Here is a 25799-nt window from a genome sequence, read left to right as displayed (position 1 = left end):
TATCACGTGTGATTGTACTGTATTTGTTCTTACAGCAGAGTAGTATTCCATTGTGTGTATATACCACATTTTATTGATCCACTCGTCTGTTGATGGGCATTTGGATTGATTCCAACTTTTGGCGATAGTGAACAATGCTGCTATGAACATTGGTGTGCATATATCGGTTTGCGTCCCTGTTTTCAGTTCTGCTGGGTATATACCCAGCAGTGGTATTGCTGGGTCATATGGCAAATCTATGGCTAGTTTTTTGAGAAACCGCCATACTGTCCTCCAGAATGGTTGGATCCTTCTGCATTCCCACCAGCAGTGGATGAGTTTTCCCCTTTCTTCACATCCTCTCCAGCATTTGTATTCTTCTGTTTTTTTCATACCTGCCAATCTTATGGGAGTAAGATGGTATCTTATTGTAGTTTTGATTTGCATTTCCCTGATAGCTAGAGATTTGGAGCATTTTTTCATGTGCTTTTTAGCCATTTGTATTTCTTCTTTGGAGAAGTGTCTGTTTAAATCTTTTTCCCATTTTTTAAATGGATTGTTTATATTTTTGTTTTCAAGATATATGAGTTCTTTATATATGCAAGTTATAAGTCTCTTATCAGATATATGGTTGCCAAATATTTTCTCCCATTATGTGGGTTCCCTTTTTACTTTCTTGACAAACTCCTTTGAGGTGCAGAAGGCTTTAATTTTGAGGAAGTCGAAATGTGTTTAAATGCAATTTCCAAACAAAATGAACACTTCTAATTTTTCTTGGTCACAGGTCTGGAACAAAATTAACATTTATGTTAACAGGTTTGTGGTACACCCAGATGATTTTGCTGTGCTAAAAGGCAGATGTCCTGCCATGCAAATAACATTTTCTTACGGCACAATGATGGTGAATGCCTCCGCTGAAAGCAAAAATGTTTCTTACGGATCTGCTTTTTCCATCATTAATATGAGTGAGAAGAATGATATGATCTAAAAGTTGTAGCAAAATCAGACATACTGACTAGTATGACTTTGAATAAAAATAGGAAGTAGAAGAGAAATTTCAGTGCTGACAGGAAAAAATTATTTGGCTGCAACAGGAGGACCAAGGGAACGATGCGCATTTCCAACATTACAGTCTTCATGCCTACTGTGTTGACACTAGTAGGGATCCCAGGGCTAGAGTCTGTGCAGTGCTGGATTGGGATTCCATTCTGTGCCATGTACCTCATTGTATTGGTTGGAAATCCCTTGCTTCTGTTCATTATCAAATCTGAGCGCAGCCTCCATGAGCCCATGTACATTTTCCTAGGCATGCCTGGAGCCACTGACATTGCCCTTGATAGCAGTATAATGCTCAAAATGCTTGGAATCTTCTGGTTCCAGATGTCAGAGATCTATTTTGATTCCTGCTTGCTTCAAATGTGGTTTATACACACATTGCAGGGCATAGAATCCGGCATCCTGCTTGCTATGGCCTTGCACCAATATGTTGCCATCTGTTATCCTCTACAACATGACACCTTCTTCACCCACCAGCTGGTCACCCAAATAGGAGCTGTGGTCACACTCAGGCTTGCCATGCTTGTAGGCCCATGCCTTGTGCTAATAAAATGTCGGCTTCAATTTTATCATACAACGGTCATCTCCCACTCTTATTGTGAGCAAATGGCCATTGTGAAACTAGCTGCAGAAAATGTCTGAATCAACAAGATGTATGGCTTGTTTGTTGCCTTCACTGTAGCAGGGTTTGACCTCATATTCATCACCTTGTCCTATATCCAGATATTTATCAGTGTTTCGTTTGCCCCAAAAAGAAGCTAGGTTCAAGGCATTCAACACCTGCATACCTCACATCTGTGTCTTCCTGCAGTTCTACCTCCTAGCCTTCTTCTCCTTCTTCACACACAGGTTTGGTTCTCATATTCCCCCTTATATCCATATCCTCTTTTCTAGCATATACTTGCTGGTCCCTCCATTTCTCAATTCACTTGTCTATGGTGTAAAGACCAAGCAGACCCGCATTCACGTAGTCAAAATGTTCCATTTGTAAAGTTCACATTTTCAATACATTCTTTCATTCTTCTTTGTAAAGAGATCCATCTGTCAAAATAAAATAAACAAAAAATAAAATAAAATAAAATAAAATAAAATAAAATAAACATCAGATTCCCTGAATTCTTTGATTTTCACTTAACTTTTCTTTAAATTCCTACTCTAGTAGCTTGTTTATATATCTGTGTATTCCATGTTAGTTATTTTTTAATTATTTTATATCCTACCTGAGTACTGAAAGTGAGAAATGTGGTGAGAAGAAAAAAAGGAATATATATTTTCCTTTTCCATATTTTTTAAGAACCTGCTTGAGTTTCATCCTCTTGAAACCTCCACGAAAAATATGCATTAATTATGTCTATCTCACATTAAAGTTGAGAAACATCTAAAGTCATTGCTCTAGAGTTCCTAGATACTGAAGAAAAGAAAAAAAAAAACAACTTTGCCTCTCTTTGTTCCTGGATCCTAGACATAACAACAGGTACGGGTGAGGATATTATGTCTTACACAAATCATCTTTGGGAGTCTGATGAAAATGAAATAATAAATTCTAAAATTTTAAAACTGTATCTAGAGTCATTCAGGATGCTATAGGAACAAAGTTCATGACAACTCATATGTTTAATTTCCATATCAGTAGTTTTTCAATATCTACACCATTTACTTTGTATTAAATCAACAAATGTTTTCAAGTTCCTACAGTATTGTAAATATTTCTCTAGAAAAAGTAATACAGTAGTAATTTCCTCACAGTGGTTATGTTTAATGAGCTAGTGGACTTAAATCCCTGAAACAGAAAAGGGGAGAAAAGAGTAAGGATATGACTGAAATAAGAAATTAGCAAAGAAAATGAACTATCAGAATGTAACTGGAAGTAGTCAGGAGAATTGCTTTTGTTCTATTTGTATAATTTTCAATCAGATAGTATGAATCTGGAAGCATACATTATGAGTGCCCAAGACACTAATGACAACCATGCTGAAGTAATGATTTTGGAGAATTAACTAGAGAATGTGGATTAAGGGACCTGCACTTTTTTTTCCCCAATATGATTTGAATGTAAGGTAAAATTTGGGGCAACAATGAAAATACAAATATGAAGAATATCCTTGAAGAGTGTGTAAAATTGATAAGACTTAATACTGATAGGCAAAATTTGGTAATGCAACATGTCTCTCTATGAGAAAGTTACTTGTGTGTGTGTTTGTTTTCTCTAGGCTTTTATCAACACAGTCTTTCAGTAGATATAAACCATGTGCTTTTAAGAAAATCAAGGTTATCAGTGGTCAATGATATGGAGTTGTTCACCTAAGATGAATGACCTGAGAAATTAAGATTAACGGGTTGTTTTTGAAAACTTCTGCAAAAAAGTCATTCTTATTAAAGATCATGGAAAATATTCACATGTGTGCAGATATCCATGCTTTGATTTCTCAAATTCTCCTTCTATGTAAGGTATATTGGACTTCATGGCATGTATCTGGTGGATAATTTTTTCTATTTGTGGACTGGACCTCATCAGAACCTATGTTAGGATGAAGATTTTATAAATCTAGAGGTTTTCATGAGCATCTTTTGAGACCATTTAAATATCAATACACTTAAGTGATGAAAATTATAGAATTGGACATTAAAATGGTGTTCTTTTACTCAGATACTATACTTTCACTAGGAAAGATATTAAAATAACAAACAAAATTTCTTATTGTTTTTAGTTAGGGGTCAGCATTAATTTTCTGTAAATGATGAAACAATAAATAATTTAGGCTTTGCTGGCCATAAAGCAAAATTTGAGAAAATGATGTAGGTTATTCTTATACTAAAGAGAAAACACATTTCCCGTTAAGTTTCATTGATAAAATTCAAGATCTAATAATATAATGATAATTAAATACAGTATATTTATAATAAAGATCTACACATTGAGAAAAATGGAGAGGTATTTGTGTGTATGTGTGTGTGTCTGTTTGTTTTTTTGCTAGGTGAGACTCTAAGCTAGTTCAGGAAATTGAGTGCAAATTTCCATTTCTAAAACCCATTAATAACTATTAAGCCAAAACAGTGGCAGCAGTATTATTTGGATGATTTACTATAGTAGTCCATAATAGGTGAAATTTTAAAATATTTCTAACAATTTATAAATTTAACAGTCCAAGGAAAGTATGTGGGAATATAGGTTATTACTTGAGAGTGTATGAGAAACCAAAAAATATTTGGCCAACTTCATTTAACAGTACTTTAGTAAATATCAAGTCATGAGTTCAGATTATTCAATAACTACAGGCTTCGAATTATCCAGACAAGTTCCAAACTGAAGAATAAAAATTGAATAAAAACAAAGAATGTTAATGCAAAGACAAGCAGCAGGACTCCCCACACTCTTATACACTTAGTCCTGAATAATCATGAAGTAAATGGCAAATATAACTTCCTTGAAAAAATAAAATAAAATTTGTAAAGAGTTCTTATAAACAATTTATAGAAATATGAACATTAACCTCCATAAGTATTAAATCCATTCAACAATGACTAAAATAAATGGTTTGTGTGAACTCTTAACAATACTGGTTATATCAAATATTTAACCTTTCATAGACCCATGGAGGAAAGATGGTTTTCCTTTTCATGTGCACTTAAGAGAAAGTGAAATATTTTTTCTGCCATGATATTTACACATTATTTCTATGAAATAATTTGTATATCCTTTGTACAATATTTTCTAATTGTGTCCATCTTTTCCTTCTTGAACCTAAAATTTGATGAATATTGAAGTAATTATGTTCAAGATCTTTACTCCTCAGATTTCCCAAAAGACATATAAATGAGTCCCTGACATCTCTTAGTAGGAGTGATTTCATACAAACAATGGAGCTTTATTACTAGTGATTATTGACCCACTTGGAATGAGAGTTCATTCTTCTCACTCTTGGCATTGGCTGTGGGGTGAAGGATCCATAATGTACTAATCTTCTGAGATTTTGTAGGTGAATCATTTAGGAAGTACGGCTTACAACTTTTACCTCATCTCTACCTTTCTTCTTGGGAGAAGAGTTGTGCGGCTGCTACTGGCAAACTCTCATCTTTTCTGTGGGAAGTTCTCCCAAAATCATTACTACCCTCACCTGATGGTTAAATTGGTCTCATTCTGTGGTTCTGAAAGCAAGCCCATTTGCCTTTCCTAATAAACTATGTCCTTACATTTAAAACTTATTAAAAATACCATGGCTATTTGGTCCTACAATCACCATTTCTATGTATAATTTATAAAATTGTTCACAACTGAAGGCAGAAAGCCAGTAACTATTTCTCAGGTCTCCTCACAGACTCTCCATCAAAGTCTAGATATCGCTGAAGAAAACCTATCAGATCAAAAACACTTGGAGTGATTCACTCATATACAATGATTGAAATGATATTCTTAAATTTTTTTATTAAAAGCTCTTAATTCAAGAAGTCAAATTGAAAATGAATGGTAGGATGAGGTACTAATAAATACCTATCCACCATAGCTGAGATTCTATGTCATTTAGGTAATAATTCTCAAAAGAATATAGGACAGGAGCTGAGGATAGCAACTATACTAATCCTGTGTGCAAGGCTGAGGCTGCCATTCCCAGAACCAGTTGCAAAAGTGTTATTCATAGAGGACCCAATTTTTAAAAATGAAATATTCTAATGAGGATATCAATGAAGTTAATTCAATAAATTCAATAAATAGATAATTAAGCAAGATTATAAGATATAAGGTTCATATATGAATTACTTTCAATTCAACACATTAATAATTAGGAAATTTAAAAAAGATTGAATTCCTATTGAGTGTAAACCCACAGCTCCTTTGGAAAGATTTATTTTTCCAATATAATGAATAAAAAGTATTTTCAACTGCCAATACTTACAAAAACACTGTTAAGAGAAGTTAGGCAGTACTAAAGAAAAAGATGGCTATTTGCAAGAAAGTTAAGGAAGTGATCAAATTATAATGGAGGGTATGTCAATAGAATCCAAGATCTCACTGGAAGGGGCACTCTCCGGCCAAATTAAAGCCAATTTGGTCATCAAAATAATTAAGAGGAACTCAAATCCATCAAAGAATATCAGAATCCATGAGTCCCTATGGATATGAAGGACACAAAAAATAAAAGGTTGAAGGGAAATTGCTCCTTTTAATATAATTGCAAATAATAAATATGGAAGGAAGTTGGAAGTAGAAATTCACCAGTAGAATGATAAAACTAATGGGTGAAATTTTGAGGACAATGGTTATTTACACAGTCTAAGAATATTGCACTACAAATTATAAAGTACAAGAGAAGAGCAGCTCAAAAATGAAGAAATTTGTCTGTCATCCCATTTACCATGTAATCAAAACTAAAATCATTACAATTAGTATAAAGACGTATGATAATATTCGAGGTATAGTGAATATAGAAAGAAACCTCATTATTCCACACAAACACAAAAGAAAACAAATTATGTGAATCTAATAATCAGGAAACCTCAGAAACCCTAATGAAATTCATTCTAGAAAATAAAATCAAGAAAGAAAAATAACAGAACAGGGAATAAACTGTGGCAAATTAAAGAATCTAAAGTGACATAAAGTTAAATCCTTTGCATGATCCTGGAATTCACTCTGGATATTAAAAATGAGGTTAAAAGTACTTATTGAAACAACAAAAACTGCTGCCTAATTTTGATTATGACCTGTAGATTAAGTTATTATTTTATTCAATTTATTGAATAATTTCTTAAACTTAATCATAATATTGTGGTTATGGACTAGACTGTTTAACACCTTAGGAATTCCACACTGAAATACTTAGGTATAAATTAATTCCCTATCTCCTTCATACTATACACAGTTCGGAAAATATATCTTTCTCTTATATCTATCAATCAGTCTATCTATCTATCATCTAACATTTATAGCTCCTTCTATCATATATCTGTCTGACTCTCTCTTCACCTATTCACATCAATCTATCTATATTTATTATCTATGTTATCCATGATAAAGCAAAATGGGAGCAAAACATAATTGTGTGCCTGTGCAAATTTTATGAGTGTTTCTTATACTTCTCCTTCTTCACACATAGGTTTGGATCTCATATTCCCCCTTATATCCATATCCTCTTTTCTAGCATTTGCATGCTGGTTCCTCCATTTCTCAGTCCATGTGTCTATGGTGTAAAGACCAGGCAGATCCCCATTCATATGGTCAAAATATTCTGTTTTTATAATTCACATTGATTAATATTTTTGTGCATTCTTTCTTTTTGAACAGTATCCATCTTTCACAATATAACAAACATTGCATTACTCGGGTTCTTTGATTTTTCATTTAATTTTCTTAAAATTTACTAGCATAGTAGTCTTGTTCCATGTTAGCTATCCTTCAAGTTGTTTATATTCTACATGAGTACTGGAAGGCAGAAATGTAGAGATGAACAAAAAAGTGAATATATATCTTTTTTTTACTGTATTTTTGAAGACTCTGCTTGAGTTTTCTTCTCTAGAAATCTTCAGAAAGATTCATTAATTACATATAGCTCACACTGATGTTTAATACATCCATGGCTCATTGCTCTGAATTGTCTAAGTGCTGAAGAAAGAAAAGTTGTTGATCCCCTTTTTCTGTATCATCCTAGTCAGAACACCAGTTAAGGATGAGTATAATATGTTCCTATGCACAAGCCTTTATGGAGGCTGATGAAATAATAAAATCTAAAAATTTAAATATATTTCCATAGTCATGCAGGAAGTTACAGACACAAAGTTCCTCACAACTCAGGCGTTCAATCTTCACATCGAAAATTTTCCACAACCTACACCATTTACTATCTATTAATTCAACAACTGTTTTCAAGGTCGTACAGTATAATATTTCTCTAGAGAAAATAGCACAGTAGTAATTTTCTGACAAAGTTTGCATTTCATGGGCTTGTGGAGCAAAAGAGAGTAAGGATGTGTTTGATACATGAAATTAAGAAAGAGAATGAACCACTGGAGTGTAGCTGAATGTAGTCAGGAGAATTGCTTTTGTTCTGTTTGTACAGTTTTCAGTTAGATGGCATGATTATGAAAGCATAAATTATGAGTGGTCAGGGCACTAATGACAAGCACACAAAGGCAGATGATTTCAGAGATTTAACTAGGAAAGGTGGGTTAAGGGAACTGAACATTTCTTTCAGTGTAGTTTGTAGGCAGCATAAAATTTGGGGAGATAAGGAAAACCCAAATGTCAAGAATATCCTTGAAGAATGTGCAAAGTTGATAAAACTTTATACTGGCAGGCAAGATTAGTTAATACAACAAGTTTTTCTATATGAAAGTTACTGTGTCTGTTTGTGTGTATGTGTGTTTTCTCTTGGGCTTCAACAGCACACTCTTTCAGTAGACAAAAACCTTTTTTTTTCATTTTTTAATTATCTTTTTTTTTAAAGATTTATTTATTTATTTATTTCTCTCCCCTTCTCTCCCACCCTGGTTGTCTGTTCTCTGTGTCTATTTGCTGCGTCTTCTTTGTCCGCTTCTGTTGTCAGCAGCAAGGCAATCTGTGTTTCTTTTTGTTGCTTCATCTTGTGTCAGCTCTCCGTGAGTGCAGTGCCATTCTTGGGCAGGCTGCACATTCTGTCGCACTGGGCGGCTCTCCTTACGGGGCGCACTCCTTGCACGTGGGGCTCCTCTATGCAGGAGACACCCCGTATGGCACAGCATTCCTTGCATGCATCAGCACTGCGCATGGGCTAGCTCCACACGGGTAAGGAGGCCCGGGGTTTGAACCACGGACCTCCCATGTGGTAGACGGACACCCTAACCACTGGGCCAAGTCCGCCACCATGTTTTTTTTAAAAGATACATAGATCACACAAAATGTGACATTAAAAAAATATAGAAAGCTCCCATATACCCTACTCCCCACACCTGCCACTCCTCCCTCATTGACAACTTCTTTCATTAGTATGGTACATTCATTGCATTTGATGAGTACATTTTGTAGCACTGCTACACATCGCCATCCCAGAGTCCTCAGGATGGAGGAATAACATACGGATTAGAGTGGACTTACTGGCATTCTACAATAGAATTGTGGTTACTCCAGCAATGAAAGAAATTATATCATTGATGTGGACACAGTGGCCACAGACATTGCTGAAGGCAGGGAGAGAGAATAAGAGGTGTGATATTGGAGCATTTTTGAGACTTTGGGAGTTGCCCTCAGTGATATTGCAGGGATAGATGCAGGACTTATATATCCTGCCATAACCCACTAAATGGACTGGAAGAGAGTGTAAAATACAACATAAACCAAAACCATGTCCTTTTAAGTGAGTTAAGGTTATTATATCATGAATGATATAGAGTAGTTCATCTAAGATTAATGACTTGACACATTAAAGTTAATGGATTGTTCTCAAAAACTTCAGTACATATTTATCTTTTAAAATATAATGGAACGTATTCACATGTGTGCAGACGCCTATGGCTTGGGTCTGGACCTCATCAGTTACCTACGTCAGGATGAACATTTTAGAAATCTAGAGACTGTCATGGGCACTTTTTGAGATCATTTTAAGTATCAGTACTCATGAGTGATGAAGTTTATTGAGTTGGATTTTAAAATTGGTGTTTATAAATAAATAATTGTAATAATAATAGCCAGAAATAGCAGCTATATACAGCAGGGAAAACAGAGAAAGATTGAGAGGTGAAGAATTTTCTTGTTTGTCTGTCTTTTCTTTATTATTATTATTATTGAAATAATGAAAATGCTCTAATAGTGTTTGAAATGATGAATGCACAACTATATGATTATACCAAATAAAACTGGTTATATACTTTGGTTGAATTTATGCTTTATTAATATGTATCAATAAAATTGACTTTTAAAAAAATGGTGCTGTTTTACTTAGATAAAGTAATTTCTATAGAAATGATATTAAATGGTATAAGACATAATTTCTTATTGTTTTAATTTAGGGGACAGTAATAATTTTCTGTAAAAGGCCAAAGAATAAATAATTTAGGCTTTGATGGCGATGAAGTAAAATTTGAGAATATTATGTAGGTATTTATATAATAAAGAGAAAACACATTTGCATAAAATTATCATTGATGAAATTTAAAAACTAATAATGGTAATAGTTAAGTGCAGTATATTTATAATACAGATCTACTCATTGAGAAAAACGGAGGTTTTTTGTTGTTGTTGCTTAGGTGAAGCTCAAAGCTAGTTCAGGAAATTGACTGCAAATTTCCATTTCTAAAAACCATTAATAGCTATTAGGCCACAAACAGTGGCAGCGGTATCATTTGACTTACCTGCTCCAGTTCTTGTATTTGATGAAGTTTTAAAATATTTCTAACTATTTCTAGTTCGAACAGACCAAGGAAAATAACTGGGAATATGGATATTATTCGTGCAAAAAGAGCATGTAAAACCAGAAAATATTGACCAACTTCATTTAACAATAGTTTAGCAAATACCAGGTCATCAGTCCAGACTGTTCAATAATTGTAGCCTTCAAGTTATCCAAGCAAGTTCCAAGCTGAAGAATACTAATGCAATAGAGAACAAAGTCGAGTCTAGGACATGTGGCAGAACTCCCCACACTCTTACAGGCTTAGACCTGGACAATAATGGGGTAAATGGTGAACATAAACTTCCTTGGAAAAGTAAAATAGATGTTTTACAGAATTCTTATTAATGACTTTTAGAAACCTGAAAATTAACTTCCATAACAATTGTAACAATTCAAAAATGGCTAAAAGAATTTGTTTGCTCAAACTCTTAAAAACACTGCTTACAATGAAAAATTTTAACCTTTGAAAGACAAATGGAAACAATGTGGTTTTCATTATAATGTACATTTAAAAGAGAATGAAATATTTTTCTGCCATGGCATTTATACATAATTTCTGTGGGAAACATTTGTGTTTCCTTTGCACAATATTTTATTATCTGTGTCCATCTATTCATTCTTGAGCTTAAAATTTGATAAGTTAAGTCTGAAGTAACTATGTTCCAGATCTTTACTCCTCAGAAATCCCAAGACAGAAATATTTGTGTGCCATTTATCTGATGAGGGCTTAATATCCAGCATATATTAAGAAATCCTACATCTCAAAAATAAAAAGGTAAACAGTACATTTTAAAAATGGGCAAGAGATCTGAATGGGCACTTTTCCGAAGAGGAAATACAAATGGCTAAAAATCACATGAAAAGATGCTCAACATCAGTAGCTATTAGGGAAATGCAAATCGAAACTACAATGAGATATCATCTTAGACCTGTTAGACATGTGGCTTAAAAAAAAAACAAAACAGACAACTACAAGAGTTGTAGAGGATGTGGAGAAAAGGAAATCTTCATCTACTGCTGATGGGTATGTATAAAGGTGCAATCATTTTGGAGGAGAGAGTAGGTTTCTCAGGAAGCTAATTATAGAATAGCAGTATGATCCAACAACCCCACTGCTGTGCATGTACCTAGAAGAACTGAAATCAGGGACACAAACAAATATATGCACACCAATGTTACTGGCAGTGTTAATCACTATTGCCAAAAGTTGGAAGCAACCTAAGTGTCCATCAACAGATGAATGGATAAGTAAAATGTGGTCTATAGATACAGTGATATTACTCAGCTAGAAAAAGGTATGAAGTATTGACACACACAATAACATGGATGAATCTTGAAGACCTTAGGTTGAGTGAAGTAAGCCAGTCACTAAAAGACAAATATTTTATGACTTCACTAATACGACCTAAGAATATTGAGCAGACTCACATAGTTGTTCTGTGTCTTTTATTTGAACCCATAGTTAGCACTATACAGATTAAATATATGTCCAAGAGACTTAAATCTTTTATTTATTCATATGCCAGTTAGGCCCTAATTCTCAGCAGAGTTGCAGCCAACATCTACTCTCTAATTTATTGGTCTCACCCAGGAAAATCAACAATAGGATCATGATGGACAATGTACATCCCAAAAAACAGTATCTAAACTGTAAGCAAGACAACTCCATCTATCTTCCCCATGGGATCTAAGACCCCTCTCAATTGGTAGCAGAGTGAGCATCACCATCCCTAAAATGTCAAGACTGATGAATGAACAAATATAAGGAGGGAATGCAAATATGGGCCAAAGTAGACTATTGTTATTCTAGCATTGGAAGAACGTATAACATTGATGTAAATAGTTTCTGAGGGGAGAGTGAGGGAAGAATTGGGGCATTTTGGAGACATTGGGATTGTTTTGCAAATATTGCAATGATGGAAACAGTGCATTATATATATGCATTTTATATATTTTGTCACACCTGTAAAATTGTGCAGTGAAAAGTGCAAACGACAAGAGAAACTATAGGCAATTGTTAGTGGCAGTGTTCCAATATCTATTCATCTATTGTAACAAAAGCACCACATTAAGGAATGTTGTGGTTGGTGGGGGATTTGTGGGAGGAGGAGTAGTAATGTATATGGTATATTGCGACGGTTTGCTCTGTCGGTAGAGGTGGGGTCTGGCTGCGGACGAGGGGTCAGTCCAGCTCAGGATGAGGGGTCGGTCCCGCTTGGGACGAGGGGTCAGTCCGGCAGCAGATGAGGGGCCGGTCTCACAGGGGTTGCACGGTTCGGCTGACGGGGTCGCCCGGCGAAGCCGGCGACGAGGGGGTCGCGTGGAGAAGCAGGCGACGAACTGGGGACAAGGGAGGCCAGGCCCTTGTCGGGGGCTCTCAGGACTGGAGGGCGCATGGCAGAAGAACTACTGCGGAGACAAGGTAAACAGGCAAGTCCACTTTATTGAGGGAGAGGCAACAGTTTTATAGGGGCTGGGGAAGGCTGATTGGTTGAAGCCACGCCCTGTTCTGATTGGTTGCCGGCAAAAGGTCAGTGGGCGGTGCTGGATGGGGGAGGGGTGGTGGTTAGGGATTGGCTGTCGCTGTTGCTGGGGGAAGGGGCAGGGTTTAGGGATTGGTGGCTGCTGTTGCTGGGGTGGAGGGCAGACTTGAGTTTCCCGCCCACGCCTGGCTGTTGCTGCTGTCAGGGGGAGGGAAAAGGGCAGACTGGATTTTTCCGCCCACGCCTGGCTGTTGCTGCTGTCGGGGGGAGGGAAAAGGGCAGACTGGATTTTTCCGCCCACGCCTGGCTGTTGCTGCTGTCGGGGGGAGGGAAAAGGGCAGACTGGATTTTTCCACCCACGCCTGGCTGTTGCTGCTGTCGGGGGAGGGGAAAAGGGCAGACTGGATTTTTCCGCCCACGCCTGGCTGTTGCTGCTGTCGGGGGAGGGGAAAAGGGCAGACTGGAATTTTCCGCCCTGCGCCTGCGCAGGGAGAAAGAAGAAGGGTGCCGCCCCACAAGGCATCGTGTGGCGCCATCCGGGAGGAGGGGCGGCCGCGGAAGCATGGCTGCCGAGAAGGGGAGACCCGAGGGCACTCTGCACCCATGCCGAGCTTCCTTCAGGGGTGGCGGTGGGCCCGACCAACCACCCTATTATGGGGGCAGCGGAATTAGGCCTACCGCAGCCACTCCCCTCGCCAGGCCAGCAAACCACACTTCAGCCCAAGGGGTGACAGCAGTATATTTATTTAAAAATAAAGGAAAAAAATTCCAGAGATTTTTCACTGAGTTACTGCATATTTTTTGTAGGAATGACTTCAGACATACAATGGAGTTTTATTACTAGTGATTATTTGACCCAGTTATGGTGAGAGTTGATTCTTACTCTTGGTATTGTCTTTGGTGCAAACAATCCAAAAGTATTAATTCTTCTGATATTTTATAAGTGCTTCATCTAGATACTCCATTTAGGAAGAATGCATACCACTTTTAGCTCATCTCTAACTTTCTTCTTCTTGGGAGAAGAGCTGTGCAGCTGCTACCAGCAAACCCTCACCTCTTCTGTGAGAAGCTCTCCCGGTATCAGTATTACCCTCACGTGATGGTGAAATTAGCCTCAATCTAGGGTTCTGATAGCAAGCCCATTTGACTTTCCTAATAAATTCCTTACATTTAAACATTTTGAAAATTATCATGGCTATTTGGTCCTACAAATACAGTTTCTATGTACAATTTATAGAATTGTTCAGAACCCAAGGCAGAAAGCCAGTAACTATTACTCAGATGTCTATACAGACTTTCCATCAAAGTCTAGACATCACTGAAGAAAGTATATTAGAACAAAAAAGCTTGGAGCTATTCACTCATACACAATCACTGAAATTATATTTTGAAAAAAAAAGTTTTAAAAGCTTTTAATTCAAACTGCAAATAGATGTTAAGATGAGGTACTAATAATTACCTACCCACCATAGTCTGAGGTTCTGTGTCATTTAGGTGATTACCCTCAAAAGAATATAGGACTGGAGAAGAGAAGAGTAACTGTACTCATCTTATGTGAAAGGCTGAAGCTGCCATTCCCAGAAACTTTCTTTGTAGTAACACAGTGTTTAAAAATGAAAGATTCTATTGAGTGTAACAATAAAGTGAATACAATAAATTGATGAGTGAACTTAACAATTTAAGATATAAGGTCCATATATATAGTATTTGTAATTCACAAAGTATAAAATAATAATTAGGAAATAACATAAAACATTGATTTTCCATTGAATGCAAACACACAAGTCACTTAAGATAGATTTATTTTTCCAATAATATGAAAAAGAAGGATTCTATTTTGCAAATACTGAAAAAAACACTGTTAAGAGAAGTTAGGCAAGTACTAATGAAATAGAGAACTATGTGAGAGAAAGTATGGAAGTGTTCATAGTATAACTAAGGATATGTCAAAAAAAGAAACCAAGATCTAATTGGAAGGCACTACTCTGAGGTCTAATTAAAGGCATTTTGACTATCAAAATAATTAGGGGGAAATTGAATTAATCAAAGAAAAGCAGAATCCCTGAGGCCCTATAGATAGGAAACACACAGAAAATAAAGTGTTGAGGAGAAAGTATGTCCTTTTAATATAATTCCAAAGGATAAGTATACAAGGAAATTCATCAGTAGAATGCTAAAATTAATAGGTGCATGTTGGAGAAAAGAATAGTTATTTACACAGTCTCAAAATATTGTGCTACAGATTATGAGTTACAAACAGTAAAAGAGAATCTGAAAAATGAAGAAATTTGGATGCCATCCCTTTAACCAAGTAATCAAAACTAAAATCATTGCAGTTAATATAATCAGGTAATATAGTATTCTGAGTATGCTGAATATAGAAAGAAACCTTATTATTACACGCACACACAAGAAAACAAATTATGTGAATCTAATCATCAGGAAACTTTTAGAAACCCTAATGATGAACACCCTGGAAAATAAGAACAAGAAAGAAAAAGAACAGAACAGGGAATGAACTGTGGCAGATTAAGGAGTCTAAAGTGACCTGAAAGTGAAAACCAGTGCACGATCCTAGAATTCACTCTGGACATTAAAAAAAGAAGCTAAAATTACTTATTGAAACAATAAAATTGCTATCTAATGTTGAAAATGTACTGTGGTTTAGGTTATAGTATTATTCCATTCTAATTTCTTGAACTTACTTATAATATTGTGGTTACAGACTAGATTGTTCTACACTTTAGGAATATTACAATGAAATATTTAGGTATAAAGTGGTTCCCTCTCTTTCATACTATATAAAATTCAGAAATACATCTATCTTTTTGTCTTATCTATCTACATATCTATCTATCTACTGATTTAACGATAGATCAATCTATCCTATCCTATAATATAGTGGTCTGACTATCTGTTTACTAATTTAAATCAACTAATCTATGATTATTATCTATGTCACCCAGGATAAAGTAAAATGGGAGCAAAATATAAATAATTGTGTACCTGTGCAAATTTTATAATAGAGTTACTTGTACTATTTCTTGCAAAGTTCTGTAGGTTTAAAATTATATGCAGGAACAGATGTAGCTCAAGTGGTTGAGCACCTGTTTCCCATGCACAACTTTCTGGATTTGATCCCTGGTACCTCCTTTAAAAAATCATATGAATATAAAACTTTTAAAAGGTAATTGCTTATGGAATGATCCCCAGTTCTGAAAGTACACTGCCCTACACTCACTTTATCAATTCAGAAATTCAGTCCTTTGCTTGAAAATTGGCCTCAATTTCACAATTTTTACCTTGAGATATAAACTCAAACCATGGGTTTATGTCCATCCCCCAGGGCAAAAAGCCTCTTTACCCCAACCTCAAACCTGAACCTGGAACCCTGAACCCCGTGGTCACACAGCAGGAGGAGAAAAACTCTGAGAGTGAGAGGGTTCTGGTGAAGGGTGCAGAGGAGTCCTATGAGTACAGGTTCAATTGTCTGGACCCCCCTTTTGAGGTTTGAGGAGCATATCTTTTGGATTGAGGTGAATCTGCGGAGGCAGCAAAATTTACCTAATCTCTGCAGGTTACACCTGGGAGAAGGTGGAGCCAGGCAATTAACTAATCCTGTGCAACACACCTAAGGGAGGGGGATAGTAGGAAGGGTTTGGTAGGTTTCAAGAGCATATTTAGGGTTCCTGGGAAGGTGGGAGTGCACTCTCTCAAAGAGACTGAGAGTCATTATTTTCTGTGGCGATTTGGTTCACCAGAGTCCCGTTTGAATTTCAGAGCAGAGGGGTGTCCTGCTGCCTTGGGAGGAGGGAAGTAAGAAAGGGAGAAAGGGGGAAAGGGGGATTCCCAATCAGTTTATTCAGTTACAAAGAGTCTAGCCTGCCCCTGAAAGGGGACTTTTTTTGAGGAGCAGGTTGACCCGGAAGGAGGGTTTATTTCAGTAGAGGAGTTTCAGCCTTGAATGTGCAAGATCCCTGGCTCAGTTCACAACTCCTCTTACAGTGATCCACTGGGATATTAACTAATACTTTGAGAGAGGGAAAGCATAGGTAATATCCCTGCATTAGCTTCCCTTGGGTCTCTTACTTTACCTAAATAACAGCTTAAGAGGGAAGTCTGTTTTTTTCATGGTTTGGTTGACTCCCTGCTTAGGGACTTGTGTTGTGTGTGTGTGTGTGTGTGTGTGTGTGTTTTCTTGTTATCTTGTCTTTCCTTCCTCTTTATCCTTCCCACCCTGTTTTTTTCAATTCTTTCTTTTTTTTCCTTTTTCATTTAGGTGCTGCTGGCTTGTTTATTGTTTGCTGTTCTTCCTCATCCTCAACCTTCTCTTTCCTGTATGTACTAACTTTGGCTACCAATGCTATCTCTTTTTCTTTCTACATTCCACCTTCTGTTGTTGCTCTTTCCTTCCCTCTCTTTGTTTAGCCCCCAATTTATCTGACTTATTTCTAACACTTCTGTTTTCTACTTTTATTAGCTCTTTATCTTATTGTCTTCTCTTTCCTTTATCCATCTCTCCTGATCATGCTAACCTTTTAATTCATACTGTATTCTTCTCCATAATCAGTTTCCTTTTTCATTGTAGGTACTCCACTTTCTTATTCCTGTAACTATACACTTTCACATGAGTTTAATATTTCTTCTCCTAGATCTGATACAGTTCTTCAGCTAACATTTACTACCAATACAACTATTATATTTTTTCTTTCCTTATCTCTTTTGCTTTCCCTGACCCTAATCTTTTTCCTTCAAGGTAACTCAGACAACAAGGTAATAGAATAAGAAGAACAAAGCATCAAAGAAAAATTAACACACACACAAAAACAGCACCTAAAAAAAAATCCATGACTAGAGGGAGAAGCTAATCAACTGAACAAACCCATGAAGATAAAATGATGACTAGAAGCAAAAAAAAAAAAAAAGAAAAGAAAACTGTAAATCAAGCCAATGATCAGGAAGACATGGCCCATTCCAATAAACAAATTAAAACCCAGGAAGAGGAGCAGAACATAGAACATCGAATCAAATCTCTCCAATCAAATATCATGGGCCAACTTAATGAAGTGAAGGAAGAGATTAAGGATATTAAGAAAATACTTGGAGAGCATACTGAAGAAATTGTAAACATACACAAAAAGATAATGGATATGATGGTGATGAATGGCAGCATTCAAGGAATCAAAAATACACTCTCAGCAAATAACAGCAGACTTGAACAGGTGGGAGAAGGAATTAGCGATGTGGAAGACAGTACACCAAAATCAAACAGATTGCAGAATTGATAGATAAAAATAAAAAGTCCAGCAGGGACGTAAGGATTTGAATGAAAACAAATTGCACAAACATACATATTATCAGTATCCCAGAAGGAGAAGAGAAGGGAAAGAGGACAGAAGGGGTGTTGGAGAAAATAATGGCTGAAAACTTCCCAAACCTATTGATGGAGATGGATGTACATGTCCAGGAAGTGCAGCATACCCTAAACAGTATAAATTCCAGAGGTCTACCCCAAGACATATTCTTGTCAAATTATCCTATGCTCAAGACAAAGAGAAAATACTGAAGGCAGCAAGAGAAAAGAGAGCCATCACATATAAGGGAAGCTCAATTAGATTAAATGTTGATTTCTCATCTGAAACCATGGAGGCAAGAAGGCAGTTGTATGACATAGTCAATGTACTGAAGGAAAAAAATTTCCAACCAAGAATACTCTATCCAGCAAAGCTGACATTCAAAGATGAAGAGTTCAAAATATTCACAGATAAACAGAAAGTAAGAGAGCATGCACATAAGAAACTTGCCTTTCAAGAAATACTAAAGGGTGTTCTGTAGAAGGAAAGATAAAAACAGGAGAGAGTTGAAAGAGAGTGTAAGAACAATCCAAAAGTAATAAAAAAGAAATAAAAACATTTGACATACACAAATCCAAAGAAAATATGGCTAATGTAAGTAATGAGCATAATAACATTGAGTGTTAATGGATTAAACTCACCTGTCAAGAGACACAGATTGCCAGAATGGATAAGGAAATATGACCCAACTATACGCTGTCTATAAGAAACCCATCATAGACCCAGGGATACAAGGAGGTTGAAAGTGAATGGCTGCAAAGCAATTTAACAAGCAAACAGCAACAACAAAAAAAAGAGCAGGAGTAGCTATACTAATATCAGACAAAATAGGCTTTTAATGCAAAACTATTTTGAGAAACAAAGATCAACACTGCATATTAGTAAAAGGGGTAATCTTTCAAGAACAAGAACAGTCAAAAACATTTATGCACCTAATAAGGGAGCCTTGAAATACATGAAACAAACACTGGAAAAAACTCAGTGGAGGCATAGATGACTCTACAATTATAGGGGCAAACTTTAATACACCATTATCACCATTAGACAGTACATATCAACAGAAAATCAATAAAGAAACAAAGACTTTGAATAATATATTAAAGAATCTGGACCTAATGGACATATACAGAACATGAGACCCAAATACAGCAGGATATACATTCTTCTCAAGCACACATGTATCATTCCCCAAGAGAGACCACATGACAGGCTCAGAGAAAGTCTCAATGAATTCAGAAAGATTGAAACCATACAAAATAATTTCTCTGATCACAGTGGAATGAAGCTGTAAATCTACCAGGGCCAGAGAACCAGATTAGGCAACAAGATAGAGAAGTTAAGCAACACACTCTTAGACAAACAGTGAGTCAAGAAGGAAAATTCAAAGAAATCAGTACTACCTTGAAACTAATGAAAATGACAACACAACAAATCAAAATGTATGGGATGCAGCAAAAGCTATACTGAGAGGGAAATTCATGCATCATAAATAAGAAAGAACTAAAATTGAAAACCTAACTGCACACTTGGATGAATTAGTAAAAAAACAACAAACTAACCCCAAATGAAGAAGAAAGAAAGAAAGATGATTAGAACAGAATTAAATGAAATAGAAATAAGCACTAGAAAAAAATAAACAAAACAAAGAGCTGCTTCTTTGAGAAGATCAATAAAATGGACAAACCCTTAGCTAGATTAACAAAGAAAAAAAGAGAGAAGATGCAAATACACAAAATAAGAAATAAGAAAGAGGATATCACCACTGACCCCATAGAAATAAAGACTATCATAAGAGGATACTTTGAAAAACTATATGCAAACAAGAAGGAAAATTTTGAGGAAATGGACAAATTCCTAGAAACACATAAGCAGCCTACATTGACAAAAGAAGAAATTGATTATTGCAACAAAAAAAATCACAAGCAAAGAGACAGGAAGAGTCATTAAAAACCTACCAACTTAAGAGCCTCAGGATTCACAGGTGAATTCTACAAAATATTCCAGAAAGAATTAACACCTATCTTGCTTAAAATCTTCCCAAAAAATGAAACAGAAGGAACATTGCATAACTCATTCTATGATGCCAACATTACCCTAACATGAAAAAGGAATATTACAGACCAAACACTCTAATGAATCTAGATGCTAAATTCCTCTACAAAGCACTTGCTAATCATATTCAACAACACATCAAATGAATTATACACCATGACCAAGTGGGTTTCATCCCTAGTATGTAAGGATGGTTCAACATAAGAAAATCAATCAATGTAATGCACCACATAAATAGAATGAGAGGAAAAAATCACATGATCATATCTATAGATGCAGAAAAAGTATTTGACAAAATACAGTACACTTTCCTGATAAAAAGAATGCAAAAGATAGGAATAGAAGGATACTTTCTGAACATGATCAAGAGTATATATGAAAAACCCACAGCTAACATCATTTACAATGGTGAAATCCTAAAATCCTTTCCCCTAAGCAATGAGACAAGGATGTCCACTATCCCCACTCCTATTTAACATTGTGTTAAAAATCCTTGCATGAGCACTGATGAAAGAAACAGATATAAAAGGCGTCCAAATTAGAAAGGAAGAAGTCAAAATTTCATTATTTTCAGATGACATGACCCTGTACATAGAAAACATTGAGAACTCTACAACAAAGTTTGGAGAACTTATAAACGAGTTCAGTAAAGTTGCAGGCTATAAGATCAATGTGAAAAATCAGTAGCATTTCTGTACACCAATGAGCAATCTGAGGGGGAAATCAAGATAAAATACCATTTACAATAGTAAATAAAAAAATCAAATACCTAGGAGGAAATTTAACTAAAGATGTAAAATATTTATACACAGAAAACTAAACAACACTGTTAAAGGAAGTCAAAGGAGATAAATAAATGAAAGAATATTACCTGTTCATGGATAGGAAGACTAAATATCATTAAGATGTCCATCCTACTGAAACTGATTTACAGATTTAATGCAATCCCAATAAAAATCAACACACCATTTTTTTTTTTTTTTACTGAACTGGAAAAACTAACTATGAAATATATCTGGAAGGGAAAGAGGCCCTGAATAGTCAAAGACATATTGAAAAAGAAAAATGCAATCAGAGGAATCACACTACCAGATTTTAAAACATACTACAAAGATGGTAAAAATGTCACGGTATTGGCACAAGGGTAGACACACTAACCAATGGAACTGAATTTAGAGTTTCAATATAGATCCTCACATATACAGTCATCTGATATTGGACAAGGCCACAAAGCCCACTCAACTAGGAGAGAATGGCCTCTTCAACAAATGTTGTTTGGAGAACTGTATAGCCACATGCAAAAGAATGAGAGAGGATTACCATCTCGCACCTTAGACAAAAATCAACTTAGGATGGATCAAAGATCTAAATATGAGACAAGACCATAAAGACCTTGGAAAACAATGTAAGAAATCATCCATAGGATCTTGTAATAGGAAATGGCTTCATGAACTTGACACCCAAAACACAAGCAGTAAGGGAAAAAAATGGATAAATGGGACCTCCTCAAAATTAAAGCCTTTTACAACTCAAAAGAGTTTATCAAGAAAGTGAAAAGACAGCCTACCCAATGGGGGAAAATATTTGGTAACCATATATCTGATAGGAGCCTAACATCCAGCATATATAAAGAAATCCTATATCTCAAAAATAAAAAGACAAATAACCCATTCAAATATTAAGCAAGAGATTTGAACAGATGCTTCTCCAAAGAATAAATATAAATGGCTAAGAAGAACATGAAAAGATGCTCTACATCACTAGCTATTAGGGAAATGCAAATCAAAACCACAATGAGATACCATCTTCACTCATTAGATTGGCTGCTATTAAAAAAAAGAGGACTATAACTGTTGGAGAGAATGTGGAGGAATGGGAACCCTCATCCATTGCTGGTGGGAATTTAGAAGGATCTAGCCATTCTGGAGGATAGTTTGGCAGTTCCTAAAAAAAACTAGCTATAGATTTGCCATAGGGCTCCATAAGTCCACTGCTGGGTATATACCCAGAAGAACTGAAAACAAGGACACACACTGATATATGCATACCAATGTTCGCAGTGGCATTATTTACTATTGCCAAAATTTGGAATCAGCCCAAATGCCCATCAATAGATGAATGGATAAATAAAATTTGGTATATACACACAATGGAATACTACTCAGCTGTAAGAAGGAATACAGTACTAACACATGGGATAACATGGATGAATCTCGTGAACCTTATATTGAGTGAAGCAAGCCAGGCATTGAAGGACAAATACTACATGACCTCTCTGATATGAATTAAGAAAATTAAGCTGTCTCAGAGAGCTAGAGACTGGATGATGGGCTTATAGGAAATAGGCGGGAAGAGGAAGGTTTTGAGCTGCTGTCTACGTGGGCAAAATCTATGATAAAGTAGAGATAAGTAGTTGTGCAGTGAAGGGATAAGACAGGCACATACAGATGCTATTGGGTGGGGCTTTGCAGGCTTGAGGGTGGCTAGGGTTAGGAGGATGGGTCAGATGGTATATGGAATTGTGGGGAGGGTTTGGGATGAGTGGGTGAACAGGGGAGAGTGTCAGTTACATGGTTGAAACTATAATGTTGAGAAAACTCTTTAGAAAATATAATAAGGAAGGGTTACTTGTTTGGGGTGTTTGACACAGGGCATCTGGCACAGAGTGCACCTGGTGCAGGCTTCAGGCTTCCAGGGAGTGTGAGTGCGCATCTTGTCATTGTGTGCTATATCATTGGGTGGAGACACATACAATGAGCAGGAAAGTGTTGCACTCACATCCTGGAATTGACTGATGTTCTCAAACAGAAGAACGGATATGCCTTGAAAGCGTGGGTGGCTCCCAATGGGAGAAGACAGACTAGAGTGTCAAGTCCTTATCATTGTTGTAAGTATCTATGAATCTTGTCCATCGAGCAGTGAAGACTGTTGTCACTGTGGGCTCTGAGGGGAGAGGGAGAAAGAAAGAGAATGAATGGAAGTGGAGGCAACTGGGGGTCAATGGAAGTGTTCCACAACTTTGTGCAACAATGGATATAAGTCATGTTAAATTTCACCAAAATTTATAAAAGTGCATAGTCTAAAATATAAACCAAAATGTAAACCACAATGTAACCAAAAATTTATAAAAGTGTGCAGTCTAAAATATAAACCATAATGCAAGCCATAATGGAAGATAGTTGGTAGCTATGTTTCAATATCTGTACAGTAGCTGTAGGAAATATAACATAAATATGTAAAAAGATTATTGCTGGGGAAGTGGGAAAAGGGTTTGATGTTGGGTATATGGGAGTCCCCTATATTGTATATGTGATGTTACTGTGACCTAAAACTTTTTTGAAGACAAAATTAAAACTTAAAATAAAGGATGTAGACACTGAGGAAGGAATGGATGAGATCGCCTTGCCACTCCTATTAGTGTGATAAAAGGATGTCAAAAACAAACTTTTATGATATTTTTCATTTTTCACTATGCCAAATTATTTTTTACTTTATTTTAGATTTTCTAAATTTTTATGTATTCTATTTCAAATCTTTAAACCTGTCAGTACAATTTCATTTCCCTAAAAATTGAATTTGGCAATATAGTAGGTTTCATTTTTGAAAACGTTTTGGATCACAGAGGGGTTCAAGCATGACAGGTGAGGAGGACTGGGATGGGATGCCACTGATGGGGCATGCATGCATGGGAGGGAGGGAGTTCTCCAGGGCATGCATATAGGGTATAAAGATATATTTATATGTTCATTGAGTATTGTCATAGTGGATAGTTACACATGACAACTGAGGGAGTGCTGAGTTCCCATTCAGGGGAGTTCTGTCACATTCCCCAATGGAACAGCAACAATCCCCCAAGAACAAAGGCAAAAACCAGTGATGAAGGATGGTCCAATGATGGGCCATTGATACTGATGACTATGCTTATGAGCCTGTGTGCATGAAATTTCAACTAGGCCTAGAGCTGCAGGGTGCCTAAGAATTACCTCCTGAGAGCCTCCATGTTGCTCAAATGTGGCCAATCTCTAAGCCAAACTCAGCATGTAAATACATTACCTTTCCCCCAGCATGGGACATGACTCCTGGGGATGAGCCTCCCTGGTGCTGAGGGATTACTACCATCACCACCTGGTGGTGCAACTAGAAAAAGACCTGGAATAAAAGGGAGAAATAGTAAAGACAAATGAATTTTTGTGGCTAAAACTCTTCAAAAAACTGCTGGGAGTTCATCAGAGGGGTCATGCTTATGAACACCTCAGCAGGATTCCAGAGACAGTCAAAGTAGATGCAACCACAGGTACTGGTGCTCCTGCAGGCTATGGGGACACACAGGTTCTACAGTCATGACAGATGGCTCTGGAGTTCATTGCCCTGCCAGTGGGCCCTACTTTGTAATTTGTGCTCCCAATTGTGATGGAGTTGGACTCAGATGTGACCTATTCTGTCACTTTTACTGAACCTGTGATTGGTGATGCAATTCATGTATGCTCAGGATATTTGAATCTCTAGATTATCCATATGCCAGCTGGACCCTGAGCCTCAGCAGAGTTGCAACATCTACTCTTAGGATTGCTGGACATTCCCAGGTCAGCTGACAGGGTGGTGAGAATGGTCAACCACCACACGAGGGAATGGAGAATGTCTACAACTGCAAGCAGGAGAATCAACTCCATCAGCCATGTGGGATCATAGGCTCCTCTCAATTTAGTGGTAGAGTGGACATTACCATCCCAGGGTCCACAAGATGGAGGAATATAATATGGATTGGACTTGCTGGTATTCTACTATAGAGCTGTTTAATTCTAGCAATGGAAGAAATTGTATCATTGATACAGAGATGGTGGCCTCAGGAGTTGCTGAGAGCTTGGACAGGGAGACAGAGGTGTTATATGGGGCATTTTTGGGACTTGGAGTTGTCCTGAACAATACTGCAGGGACAGATGCAGAACATCACTTATCCTGCCATAACCCACTGGAGGGAATGGGGGAGAGTGTGAACTACAATGTAAACTGTGATCCATGCAGTGTGGCAGTGCTCCAGGGCTAATGCAATGAACATGCCTCACTGATGAAAGGGGATGTTCATGTGGGAGGAGCAGGGGGTGGTGGGGAGAGGGGTATATGGGAACCTCTTATATTTTTTAATGTAATGTTTTGTGTGATCTATTTATCTTTTTAAAAGGACAATTAAAAAAAGACATTGGGTGAGCATAAAGAGCAATTTGAAAGACTGCAAAGAAAAGTAACAGAACTAATGGGAATAAAAGACATGATGGATGAGATTAAAAATACATTAGAGGCACAAAAGAGCAGATTTGAATGTCTCAAAGACAGAATTAGTGATTTCAATGACAGAACATCTGAATGGGAAAAAACAGGAGAAGAGAAAGAGAAGAGAATGGAAAAAAGGAACAGTCTCAAGGAATTGAATGACAATGCAAAACACACTAACATTTGCATGATCAGTGTCCCAGGAGGAAAAGAGGCAGAAATGATCAAGGAAGTAAAGACTGAAAACT

The 25799-nt window shown here is 36.6% G+C and overlaps 1 pseudogene; it reads left to right on the top strand.

The window, feature by feature from the left end:
* The first annotated feature begins 1089 nt into the window (after positions 1-1089).
* LOC101434806 (olfactory receptor 52A1-like) lies at positions 1090-2026 on the top strand (annotated as a pseudogene).
* Positions 2027-25799: the final 23773 nt, after the last annotated feature.

The sequence above is a fragment of the Dasypus novemcinctus genome, chromosome 10 (assembly GCF_030445035.2).
Source record: "Dasypus novemcinctus isolate mDasNov1 chromosome 10, mDasNov1.1.hap2, whole genome shotgun sequence".
Taxonomy (NCBI): Eukaryota; Metazoa; Chordata; class Mammalia; order Cingulata; family Dasypodidae; genus Dasypus; species Dasypus novemcinctus.
This window is presented reverse-complemented; position numbering and strand designations above follow the sequence as displayed.